The sequence below is a fragment of the Electrona antarctica genome (assembly GCF_951216825.1).
Source record: "Electrona antarctica genome assembly, chromosome: 7".
NCBI lineage: Eukaryota > Metazoa > Chordata > Actinopteri > Myctophiformes > Myctophidae > Electrona > Electrona antarctica.
Window position 1 is genome coordinate 23,109,673 of NC_136812.1, and position 14,408 is coordinate 23,124,080.

Here is a 14,408-nt window from a genome sequence, read left to right on the forward strand (position 1 = left end):
TTGGACTTTTACTTGCATTCTTGTTCTGTTTCAGTGATTCAGTCTTGTATTCTTTTTGTTTGTTGTTTGTTGTTTTCCTAGTAAGTATATATAGGCCTACATCTTATTTTGTAGTAATGTTCTGTACTTTCCTGTCTGCCTTGTTTGCTGTCACCTGCCTTGTCTCACCTCCCTGCATTATTTTAACCCTAGTCACCTGTGTTCAGTTCACCTGTGTTCAGGTCCTTCTCACTTCTTCGTATATATTGGGCATGTTCGGAAATAGCGCACTGAGCGCACTGAGCGCACTGTGCAATGCAAACTAATAGGCGAGTGCGCTCCGGTGCGGTATTTCCGAACGCACCCATTATGTGGTAAGCTCTAGTTTGAGACTTCTTCTTTGAAATTCCTTGTTATTTTCCCAGTGTGGGTTTTGAGAATAAAACCTCTCGAACATATCATTCTCTGCATGTGCCTTGTCGTTCTGCAGTCCTACAGGAACCTCAATCTACACTATAAAATTATCAGTGTTAATGTAATTATGAAAGTGTGCAAATCAACCCAAATGCATGATCCATTTGGTTCCATTTGTAGTTTTACAATGAGTTACAGAAGCATATGGGTCAATTTGGATCCTAACTATCAATATTTTAGCTGGGGACCCCCTGGAACTCTCAAGAATATAGGCAGGGGATCCCTGGATCCTACTTTGAGAACCACAGCTTTACGCTTCATTAGTGGTGATGGCTCAGCAACTGTATTTTATTTGAAAAACTGGTCTGGCCTTCTCTCGCCACTCGTAGAGAACATTGTGTTTTATTTACAAGGCCCTGTGTGGCAAGCCCGTATTTATCTTCGCTTTTTAATACAAAAATCACAGGATCACAGATATACATCACACTTGACACTCCACAGTCGACTGCTTTCATCTTTTATGCCCCAGACAAATGGAATAAACTCCAGGACTCTCTGAAACTGGACATCACTATATTACACCTTATTAAAATTGTGTTTGTTTTTCGTTTTGTATGTGCACCCAGGGCGTCCTTGCAAAAGAGAGCATATATTCTTAGTTAACCGAGGTCCCCTAGGGTTCCATAGCTCCTTCTTTTTCCCCTCTACGCTAATTATCTTTATGTCCTTGTAGATCAGCATGTTCACATATTTCTGCTGATTATGATTAGCCTAGACATACCCAGAATAGGGATGCTTCATGCTGGAGTGCATGTGGTTAGAATTATAGAATTAGGGTTCTGTAGACCTGTACGTGCATGCCTGCCTGCCTACCTGATGCACGCAGGCATTCAATTGAAACAGGCCTCCACCCTCAGGGGGGCCTCCGAGCTAAGACTGACCGCCAGACGTCATTCAACCCCCACCACCCTTGGCCCTCTCTCTCTGTCTCTCACTCGCTGCCTTGCTTTCTCCCACGATGTTAAAGTTACACCTATTTCCTGTTAATAACCTGGGTAAAATGTGCAGCATTGAGAGGTAAATGGTAGACACTTTATTGTGAAGGGACGACAGGATGAGGAGAGGTGTTGTTGCTGCGTAATTGTCGAAAGTAATGGCTGCGAGCGATATTGAACAGTCAAAACTATGTGTCAATACGCCTGTATCAACAGAATAATTATGGGGGCCTCATTTGGTCATGAAACGGGCCTCCAGATTCCATGCGCCCCTCCACGCACGCACGCACGCACGCACGCACGCACGCACGCACGCACGCACACACACACACACACACACACACACACACACACACACACACACACACACACACACACACACACACACACACACATTCATTCATTTTCAGAATCCTTTCATTAGCCGCCAGTTGAATCTTTCAAAAAGCAAAAGGCAGAAACAAAAAAAAAAAAAAAAACAGATTGTCATTCTGTGGTGTGCATGCATGTGAGAGAATTATACATCAACACGATTAAAAGATGTATACGATCCTCAGCGAATAGAATTCCAGATGAATCCTGCAGCAGCAGGGCAGCATATTCAACTGAAATACAGTATGTATGCACGCGCAAGACTGATGAAAGATCACGCTGTTCCCTTAAGCCCTGTTTCACAAATAGTGAAAATAGCAAGACGTGGACCTGCTATTTTCGTTCTTTTTGAAAAAACTTAAATGCACAAATTGGAAATCTGTGAAAGACTTTGCCTATAATGACATGCCCAAAATAGGGACCTTAGGGTTGGAAGTGGTTGAACATTCATCAAAAAAACGCATTGTTTGAAGAGGCGTTGTTGCAGAGATGGGGGTGGGGTCTGTTATCCTAGCCACCAATGTCTCCCAGCCACACCCGCCAAATGGTACTTGGCTCTACTTTGGGAAAATGGCAACTATTCTATCCCCCGGTGGGACGAGGTGGTCCAAGCCATAATGATTTTCTTCCGTGCCGCTGCTTTTAGGAGCGGATAAAGATGTGCTCCCTGAGCCACTGTGGACCACAAAGTAAGATTAGGGTCATTCTGGTGCGACAGAGAACAGGATTTCTCCCAAGTGAATGGTTAATGGTTTCGGTCGCTGTCGGGCAAAGACCTTGTATGTCCTGACCTGCATGTGGTTCAACGGATTTGTATTTTTATTAAAAACTATTTGTCATGGCCTGGGCCATGGCTCAGTGGTCCAGGCACCTTGGCTGGTAATCCAGTCTGGCAGTGTGCCGTGGGTTCGACTCCATCGAGCCGCTCCTCTTGGCTGAGGATTCCCTCATACATGTTACTCTCCTCTTGGCTGAGTATCTTGCAGCTATAATTACAACAGCTCTCATGGTGTTTGGACTTGGAGCGTTAGACCGGGATCTCCTCGCACATGCATGCTCCAAATAATTCCACATTTTCCACAAATCTTCTTCCGTATTCTCTGTATTATAATAACCACTTTACATAACAGCTTTACTGTACTTCCTCCATGTACAGTAAGCAGAACACTGCCTTATTACACAATACTTTGGCTGGCTACTTCCTGAACTGGTGGAGCGTCATTATCATCAATGTTTTAGCCCCCCCTTTTTATTTTATTTTATTTTTCCTTTTTTTGCGGTGCCTAACCACTCCAATGTACAGTACAGCAATGTGTGTCTCCATGTTGTATGTCCACTTCAGTACGGCAACACACAGACACACACACCCTTTGACCACTGCATCAGCAATGAATACTACAGTACAGTACAGTACAGTACAGTACAGTACAGTACAGTACAGTACAGTACAGTACAGTACAGTACAGTACAGTACAGTACAGTACAGTACTGTAGTAAACAAGGGACTAAATTAATTTCTCTCCTATGCCACCAAAATGTGGAACGGTACCAACGGTCATTAAGACATGCGAATCCCTTGACTGGCCCCCGTAAAATCTGGATTCCCCCAGCCCCTTTCCCCCTTACTGTATTTCTTTTCCCTTTTTACCTCCTTACATGATTTCCTGTTTTTGAGGGGCGCTAGCCCCTCCTATAAACAGCTATAGTGTAGATTCTGTCTTAACACAAACATTAAATGCCATTGACAATGAATGGAGAATTTACGTTATATGTGTCTGAGCAAATCGTCTGTCGGTATGTCTGTCGGTATGTTGATGGAAAACCTTGGCCAATAAGGGACCACCATTCTTGGTGATGTAACTAAGGTATGTTTCAAGGTTGGTAAAAGGTCAATAATTGATTAGAGTGCCCCTGTAAGTGTAACAGTCATTGTATTGAATTGTGCTTTCATGTGAAATGTACCCATTCTGCAAACTGTTAATAAATACTTCAATCAATCAATCAATCAATCTCCACAGGGCTGCTGCAGTCAGTGGAAGATAAACACTTTAGCGAGGCAGGGTTTTCCCAAGTTAAAAGTAACTATGCAGTGTACCTAGCTGTTTATGAAACTTAGCACTGATGCTAATGTTATGAAAACAATTAAATCTATTTCTAAAATCTATGTAGTGTTTTCTGAGGCGCGCATTCTTTCACGTGTTGCATGCATTGTGTATGCTTGGAGGTGCACTTCTGCACTGCTTACGGAACTATCGGCTCGTTCCTGCAGTAACAGGCGTGCCATTAATGACGGTAAAGCACAGCATCTTGTGTAATATTGCTTAATTAAACCTAGCAGCTGGTTGCTATCATTTTCCACTGCAGCATTCTGCCTCTGTCTCATTTGAAATGTTTGGTGCAGGGGGTTAGTAAAGTCATTTAGAATGCAGAGAACCTTGTTTAAAATAAGGTAATTAGAGAGTCGGGCCACTGTGGGCCAGTGACAACTGCTCAATTTCTATGATCCTACTTGCCTTCCTAATGAGCAGTATAGGAATCCATTATTGTTACCGTCCAGACCTGGGTGCACAGGGAATTCAAAGCAACGCAAATTCCCCCAGAGCTGTATAGATAGATGATGACATTGTCAACCTCTGTGCTGATTACTGCATCTACTATAGGCCTACCCTATTGTTGACCGGGGACCCTCAATGGCGTACGTATATCATTCCCTTGGCCTCGTCTTTTTTCCTCTACACCTTTGTATACCTCTTTACAGTCTACACCTATTTGTCTTTGCCAAAAACGTGAAGCATTGTGAGCTTGTAGAGCTATTTTCAGTATTTTTGTTTTATTTGTTTTGAAAAATGTTCTTATGGCATGACCAAAAATAGGGACGCCAGGTTGAAAGTAGTTAATAAGCATGACCATTGAGACACCAACAACTGTTATAGTGAACTGAGCTAAGCTGGGAACCAGAAAGAACATAACCCTGATTACTACTGATTAGCTCGGCCCAAAGACAAACAATAGAAGAGTGCGTCTCTGTTTTACTTCCCGTGTAATGTAGGTGGCCAGCAGAAATAAATTGTGACTCTTGTGAGTCTATAATTCCGATGGACAAGAGAACATGAACACAGCTTCTGACCCATTCATCATTGTCACTGAACTAATATATATTTTGATAACTTACCATGTTTTGTCACATGGTAATGTTTTTGTCAATAAATGACTCTTTTTTTGGATTTGGAGTGGTGTTGCTGTTGACTGGCTGTGTTTGAGGACTGGAAATGAGGTCTAGTCCGGCAGCCGGGGGTGTGGAGTGGGAAATTTGGTATATCGTTTTTGTTTTTATTGTCTATATACGTATACATTCATGAATCCACCTGCTGACTGGCTGTCATCATTAATTGAGCAATTTCTTTTATAGGGGGTTATATGTGACCATACCATTAATAACATAAGATAACATTTTATAATTTTCATTATGTTTTTAAGTAGCATGTGAACGTGTCAAACTAGGGGGTTTTCATGATTCTGAATCCATTCCAAGCATTAGCTTTTACACAAAAAAACACTCCTTGGGCTAAACCCCCTAGTTTGACACGCCACATGCTACTTAAAGCATAATGTTTTTTTATATACAGGTTTAATGTTTGTTTTTAGTTTAGTTTTGTGTTTTGTTTTGTTTTGCTCCATATGGAGCTGGCCTATTCTGACATCATAATGATGTTCTGAGATCACAATGGTGTTCTGACATCACCTCGCCATTCATGAGTATGTATATAGACAATATTTTAGGCCAATAAAGAAAACTATATACCAAATTTCCCACTTTGAACAAAAAATGTCTGTCAGACCTTCCATGAATGGGTAAATGATCATATTAGCGGAGCATGGGATCACATAGATGAGTGGTGTTGTTCACCTGCAAACTTGTTGAGTCTGTTAACGGACAGTGGGAAGCCAGCATCAAGTATTAAAACATATTTTATTTACAATACAGTAAGGGCCTGGAGAGAAATGTCCACCTCCATAAGGAGGAAGGAATTCTCCTCCTCCCTGACTCCTATAATCAACAATAAGTCCTTTCCACCAGGTATCAATAATAGTATTTTTAGCCATTGGTTTACAAAGGGAATTAAGACTATAGGTGACCTCTTCATTGAGGAAGGGCTCATGTCATTCGCACAGGTTCAATCTCGTTTTGACACCCAATAATCACTTCTTTGCCTTTTTACATGAAGTACGTCACTTTATACAAACCAGCATTAAGTTCTCCCCAGACAAACCAGTTAAAAGCCCACTATAAATGTCTCACCCAATTCACAAAGCCTAGAGGCTTTATTTCCCACTTCTATCAGTTTATGGATACTTGGAATAAGCATAACATAGATAAAGTAATATCATCCTGGGAAGGGGACTTTAGAACTCACTACCAAATGGCAGACTGGAAGGCGAGCATTCTTTCCTGCAGTAGTACATTCTGCTGTAATAGACTTAGTACAAACTTTTGCATAGACAACACAGGACGCCATACATGCTGAACAAGTTTGACCCTTCAAGATCTCCATTATGCTCTAAATGCAAAGACAAAACAGGTACCTATATTCTGACTGTTTGACAATTTCCAAATTCTGGTCCTCTATTTCCAAAGAGATAAATACAATCTTTAAATGTAAAATTGTAAAGAGACCAGGTCTCTTTTTGCTCAGCCTTCCAGAGCGGACCATGTCCCTGAACCCAGCTAACGTTGTTACCTTTTTTGTAATGATCTTTGCTATGCCTTAAAAACATACAATAAAAGCTTTTTCACTTCACTGGAACAGAGTGCCTTGGATCCCATGCTGTTCTTTTCTTTTCTTTGCCAACATTTTATAAAAACGTGGACCAGCACAATCTTGATAATCCAGTCATATATGTGGCAAGATAGACCTTTCTTCTTCTCACTTTTGAGTGCTGTAGAAATTGTAGGCTACAATCTGACAGTGGTCTCCATTGGCTTAGAATAAATGATCCAATTCGTCAGACGTTTCCAAGGTGGGGAGCCGCAGGTGGCAGGTATCGCACCCCCACACTCCCTTGGCTCTAAACTAGAGCTTCTGATCACAAAAAGGGTCATGATTGGACCAGACTGGGGTGGGTTCTCATGTGACATGAGAAGCAATATTTCTTCAATTATATGAGATGTGTTATGAGCTTGTATAGCTGTGCTATTTTTGGCAAGTGAAAATAGCACATCTATTTACAGACAAAGAAATAGACACTCAGTACTCAAGACACCCAGGCAATCATGCAAAAATACAATTAGGTTTCTTTACAAAATTAGTTTTCTTTTTAAAGAATGTATAGTAGCCTACTGTACCAATCGAGCAGTTAATCTGACAAAATAATGTTGACAAATCTTCTCTTATGGCGGTCACTAAAAGATGGGTCTTGGGACAACAATAAGAATTCATTCATACAGTATTGCAGCCTTCAGCAGACAAACCATGCTGGTTAGGTATGGGTTTTAGTTTAGTTGGCTGTAATTAAGGAAGGACACATGCAATGCTCATATTGTACTTCTAGTTGTATCATGCTGGTCTTTTTCATTTATTTGTTTTTGACATAATTGTCTAGCGCATGGCTGCTCTCCCAAGCTCGGTTCAGCGGTTCCATTATTTACCGCTGGCACAGCACTGACAGCAGCAGGTGGACCAGTCCACTCAATGCAAGAAGTGGTTTGAAAGACAGAGAAACCCTAGCAGTGTCTCTGTACTGGCCCGGACAGGGTCGACCTGACATCTAATATTCAACAGCATCTCTGTGCCAACTGCCAAGACACTTCAGCCCCGCCTATGCTCCATTGTACAACGGTGTGTCTTGTGCAATGCAGAGGATAAGTCATGATTTTGCTCAGGCACTCCAAAAGCACTGGTGGAGAGTGACAGACGCGCGCACACACACACACACACACACACACACACACACACACACACACACACACACACACACACACACACACACACACACACACACACACACACACACACACACACACACACACACACACACACACACACACACACACACACACACACACACACACACACACACAGATTGTTTCATCTGGCAGCTGAGCTGAGTTGAGCTGTGCAGTGTGCGTGCGTGCGTGCGTGCGTGTACGTATGTCACGATTTACACTGACAGTTATCCCAGACAGATTATAGCGGCACACATCAAATATTAAAGGGGTGGTGTGAATTATTGATTTTAATCAATGTTTGCAGATCACAGCACTCAGCTGGCTGGGGGTGAGCTAATGAGTGTGGGGGGGCTAAATGCAAGAAGGCTGAGGAGCAGCTCCGAAGACCATCCAATATACTATATATAGCACCCTGAAGATACGGATCATCTCCCCTTTGACATTAGAATCACTCCATGATACAGTGGGATCGCCAAGACTGCCTGTACATGTTACATGCATAGATGCATACATCCTCCATACATGTATTCTGTTTCACATGCATACTTAGCCTAGCCTACATGAACACACGTAGACCAGCTGTGGAGCCTGTACCTTAATGAGTTATTGACACATGCAGGCCATGCAGGAAGGCGGAAGCGTGCCACATCCAACTGCAAAATATGCAGGAGACGACTCGTGTGCTCCATCGCATTAACACACATAACTAATTTAAATCGCCGCTGTTATGCTTCACACATCTAACAAGACGACACTGAACCATCCCCCCAGAGGGACCAAGCAATTTATCAATTCTTCGGTACTAAAATGGTTTGTGTTACCGGCTGCGGTACTCTAACCCCAGTTGTGTCTATCTGCCCTGTTCTTTCACTGATGATTAGCATTAGCTGACCTAAATGTTAGCTGCTGGCTTGCTTCTGCAACACTTCTTGGCTGCGGGGCTGAGCTGAGATGCTTGAGAACCAATGATTTAGGGTATGATCATCATATATATTCTATGTGAGCGAAGGGGGTGGATATTTCGGATGCAGCGTGTTGGAATGTTGGCTACTTGTTTTCATTTGGACTGTGACGGACTGGTGACGGTGTCCCAATGGTATGACATGCATGACTGAGAGTCCCGTTCCCTTCCATTCTGTGTGTGAAAGGGTCGTGCCACCCCGGTTGCACGACGGTTTGGCTACTCCCCTTCAGTCATGCATGTGTGACCATACCCCCACCCTGGCCAAGACCTACGCTGTAAAGACTATCATTAATTGTTTGGGCGGAATTTGCGGGATTTTAGCGGAAGTATCGCCCAAGGAAATTACGTTGATGCTCAGTTTACATTCTCCGCGAATGAAACAAGTGTTGTGATTGGTCGGGAAAATATCGTATCCGGGGGAAATACATCTGATGGATGTTCCGGAGGATACATCCGCTGATAGCTTGCTGATAACGTTGTGACCAGGCTTTTCTTTTTGCAGATAAGTAAGCCTGGGACCGAGGCTACCATACCCCTAGAGTTTTAAAGGATAAAGGGCGGACTGGCCCGCCCCCTGCTATTCATTTAGATGGAAGTTGCGTTTTGAAGCACCCGGAAGAACGGACTACTACTTTTGGACACCAAAATTTGGTGTCCAAAATGCAAAATGCAAAGTGCTCAATGTTAAACCCCAGCTGCACAGGGTTTCATCGTGTTAAATGCACTGGCCCGCCTGCAGTCCCAGCTCTGGCCAGCCCTTCTGTGGGCTTGCCATACCCGCATATACTTCATCATACAACAGCCAATCTGCTATTTTCCGTGCCTCAAACCTCAAACCGGCCCCTGTACGTCCAACATAGAGAGAGGTCAAGTCAACATCAAACCCCCTTCCGCATGCTCCACTGCTGCATCCTGCCTGCCATCTCTCCATCACCACCATCCATCTGTCTTCCGAAAACGAAATGCAGACAGCTCGCCTATAGCCGTCTGGAATACACATTAGGATCGATCTTTCACTTCAAATCTCCCTTTTTACCCGCGCCTTCATCTCCCCCGCCGTCTCTCCAACCCTGCCTGCTCCCCTCTACCTCTGTCCACCTCGCACTCCTTAAAGCTCTCTATCTACCTATCTCCAGCATGCCTTTTATCCCAGGACGCCAGTCAATGAAGATTACCTGCTGTTAATTCTTTGGGCCAGTGGCTGGCTAAGGGAAACGGGGGGATTCTAAATGTAAACAGTGGCACGCAAGGAAGCTTAAGAGAGAGCTATAAATAGAAGCAGGAGAGGGAGTGTGCATGTGAGAGAGGGAAGGAAGGAGGGAGTGAGGGAGAAAGCTTTGCTTATGGAATAAATAAATTGCTCCAAAACGTCAGGGATTAGTGCGTCCCCTTGAGGATTTTCACTCCTAAAGCCCAATCTGGGCCGATTGGGCAGAGCACCAGTCCCAGTCATCTTAATTCATTTAAGCCTTTCCACAACACACAAACACACACACACACACACACACACACACACACACAAACAGGCACACACGCACGCACGCACGCACGCACGCACGCACGCACGCACGCACGCACGCACGCACGAACGCACACACACACACACACACACACACACACTCACACACAATTAGGGTGGTTGTGTTCCATTTGATATCCTTTTCCTATATAACAGCAGCTCACAGATCGTGCTGCTGTGTTTGCGCATTGTTGTACCTCGTGCAGCAGGGAGTTTTTTGTCATTACTCATGTTTTCAAAATCTCCGTGGGTGATTGTAATCTGTGGGAAGTATGTGTCTCTGATGTCTTGGTACAGTGGGCATGCAGATGGTGAGAACATGTAGCTCATTTTATGTGCAGTGGATGCATATAGTCTGCATAGCCGAGACATGGACCTTCACAGTACAATAGGAAAAAGCCCTGGATGGAGTCTACACAAGAGAATGGTACTAGGTGTCACATGGACGGACCGCATCAGAAATGTGGACCTCTATGGGGACCTACCACGGGTCACAGACAAAGTCAGAGAAAGAAGGATGCACAGGTCTCCACCAGGGCAGGTCAGGTTGTGGCCTCCTGGTGGCGCTATAATAAGCCAATGTGAAAAGGCCATTTCTTCTTACGGCTTGGATGGCAATTGGATGATTTGAGGCATTTTTGGTTTGCTAATGGTCCCCAGATCTCACAACCATAGAGGGAAATTGGTTCTATCACAGAGTCCAGTCCACACACACACACACACACACACACACACACACACACACACACACACACACACACACACACACACACACACACACACACACACACACACACACACACACACACACACACACACACACACACACACACACACACTTGTTAAAAGAAGAGGAGGTTCAATGGAAGATAAGAATAGAGGTGTTTTCGGCAGGAATGGAAAAGACAGTGGAATGGCCACTGGATGGGGGCAGGCAAAGCAAAGACAAACAGGCAGAGTGGGAAAACATGTGCATGTGCACGCACGCACACGCACGCACGCACGCACGCACGCACACACGCACACACGCACGCACACACGCACACACACACACACACACACACACACACACACACACACACACACACAGAGCACTGTGAGCCTCATTACCAGTAGATTAGTCAGCACCTGAGCCTGCAAAGCTTGTTAAACATGAACTCAGTGCAGCCTACAGTATAACAAACACACTGGAGGTCTTCACAGGTCCACCATAAATATCTTATTGCTATAATCACTGAGTCTGACGTGATTGATTACAACTGTTGAGTTAATTAGTCTAATATAGGCTAAAGATCTTTGTCCACCTCTGTCAGTAATAGATTGTGGTGTATTGTTCCTTCACGTTCCTTCGGTTGTTCCTTCAATTCGTTCCTATGGGTGTGTGACTTGGGCAAATGCTGGTCATTGTGAAAACATCATCATTTTACTGAACAGATGTCTGCCAATTATAGACTAAATAGTCTAGGCATTTTGTATGGAATTGCAAGGGAGAAGACATCTACAATAAATGCACCTTTCTGAGGGAGGCAAGGGCCGGTAATTCGGTCTTTCTCAACCAGTGGTCCACAGACCGTTTCATGGCATAATGGAAATGCTGATTTTGGCTTGGTACCATGGTGCTGCTACAACTAGTAGGCCTAACTGGTTTGCTGACCATGGTATCACTGTGCTTGATTGGCCAGTCAACTCGCCTGACCTGAACCCCATATTGAGAATCAATGAGGTATTGTCATGTGAAGATGAGACACCAGAGCCAACAATGCAGACATCCTGAAGTGGTCCATCCATCCAGAGATCAAAAAGGTTGAGAACCGCTGTGGTAATTGAACAGTGAGATGACCACTGTTTTACGAAGCCTTGCTGAAAATATACTACGTATATACTATATCATCTCTGTCTGGTGGAAACCTTATGTCCAAAACTGTTACTTTTCAGGATTCAAATATCTTTTTTAAAACGCACTCAACAGTGTATAGACACATCTATACTAACACCATATATACCCCAGTACAAATATTTAAAAAAATATCAAATGCAACAACCGCACATGCACACACACACGTACACACGCATGCACGCACGCACACACGCACGCATGCACACCCTTTCCACATGTCAGAAATGGTGTGAGATAAAGGTACAGACAGTACATAGCAGAGCTGTAGGCTGCCATCTGCTGAAGAGCTCCACATAGCATAGTTCCCACAGCAACACATTAGTACTCAACTTGGTGGAGCCAGTAAATAATGAGTGTGTGTGTGTGTGTGTGTGTGTGTGTGTGCGTGCGTGCGTGCGTGCGTGCGTGCGTGCGTGCGTGCGTGCGTGCGTGCGTGCGTGCGTGCGTGCGTGCTTGCGTCACTGGTGGTGGTAACAGTATAAGCTACAGTGCAGATATATTTTGTTGCATGTGCACAAACATTAAACAACTTTAAACTTAATTCAGGTTTTCAACTCTGGTCTTGGGGACTGACGCCACTTTCTGTTCTTCCAATAAGATAATTGATAGGGATGGAATGATACAATAACTGCATCGATACCTGCATCGATACATCAATTTTAATTTCAACAATGGAATTATATTGATATGTAAACAGCAACATAATCAAATCGTTTTGCAAGGGAAATAATTATTGTATCGATACTAAAGTCTACTTGTGTGCTGTATTTAGCCATCTTAAAAAGAAAAAAGAGGGGTTTAATTACTTTTCCATTCCATATCACTACACGTGGTCTATCGATAAATGTGTATTCTGTGTTCATATCAATGTGCGGGTTTGTCCATATGTGTTCAAATAAAATAATGTATTTGTCAGAGAATCACTGTTTATTTGTATCCATTAAAAAACCTGCATTATCCACACGTTTCACAGATTTAATTTCTTTGCTAAATAGTTTTGGCATTTCCAGGCATGAAAAACGCACATGCGCGCGTTTTGGCATTTCCAGCCATGAAAGACACGCATGCGCGCGTTTTGGCATTTCCAGGCATGAAAAACGCGCATGCGCGCATTTTGGCATTTCCAGCCATGAAAAACACGCATGCGCGCGTTTTGGCATTTCCAGGCATGAAAAACGCGGGTGCGCACGTTTTGGCATTTCCAGGCTCGAATATCGATTTAATTGTATCGAATCGTATCGTGAAAGAACCAAATGTATCGTACTGTGTCAACCATGTATCGTGATGCGTATCATATCACTGTTAAAATGTATCATTACTCCTAATAATTGACCATTACCATTGTCTTATAGGTCTAAATTAGTTGTCAGCGTGAGGCGAGCTACAATGAGAACCACCACCAACTGTTCTAAAACTAGTCTGTAAAACTAGTGCTTAGAGATGGTCCAATAATCGGCCGATATTCACTGTGATCGGTGATCGACAATTTACTGGAGAAACTGATCTTTTACACCATTTAAGTGGTATAAATGTAGTATAATATAATTTTTCATCTTTGTGACAGGCCTAAACATTTTCTCCTTCCTCCCCACACACAGGAACAGCACGTGGGTTTTGACATAATCCCTTTACGCACAAGATCGGTATTGGTATCGGCCGATCATAAGAAAAACAATCGGTGATCGGGATCGGTCCCAAAAAACCTGATCGGAGCATCCAGTGCTTACACTTTTGCAATAACTCTTTTGTGATGATGACTATCAACAGTACCACAAGGCTTGCATGACAACACAAGTACAGTAAACACAGCCAATCACATACAGTACCAAGCATGCAGGTGCTCTCACCAACTTTACTCTCTGAAGTTTAAAGTTAAGAATCGTGAGTGGAAGGGGTGCGGGGGACGGTCTGTCAGCCTGTCAGCGGAATAAACAATAATACACTTTCACGGTATGCCTAGACCAGGGGTGCCCAAAAGAAAGGCTGTACAGGTAGATCACATGACCCTAAAGAATATTTAATAAAAATAAAATATTTTTGGCATCTGCCACTTGGTGACGTCAGTTCAAACTGACTACGCAATATATTGTTTTCAAGTGTTGCTGTGCACAAAAATGTCGGTAGCATTACAAATTAAATACAAAAAACCCTACTATAGTCCATTTCTCCAGCTCTATTTCCCATTCCAAGTGCGTTTGTCTTATAGGTAACGCCAGCTCCGCTATTCCAAAGCCCCCTCATGTACATATTTAAACTATTTTCAGCAATGGTATAATATAATTATTTTGGTGGATAGATTTTTTTGAGCTGGTCATTTTGAA

The 14,408-nt window shown here is 43.4% G+C and overlaps 1 protein-coding gene across 1 annotated transcript in view; it reads right to left on the reverse strand.

The window, feature by feature from the left end:
- Window positions 1–1,319: 1,319 nt before the first annotated feature.
- The window catches only part of LOC306926742 (NAD-dependent protein deacylase sirtuin-5, mitochondrial-like), a 28,718-nt gene continuing 15,629 nt past the window's right edge, over window positions 1,320–14,408 (reverse strand). Inside the window, exon 10 of the transcript XR_013790425.1 lies at window positions 1,320–1,329. The gene's annotated coding sequence lies outside the window, so the exon portion shown is untranslated. The remainder of the gene's footprint in view (window positions 1,330–14,408) is intronic.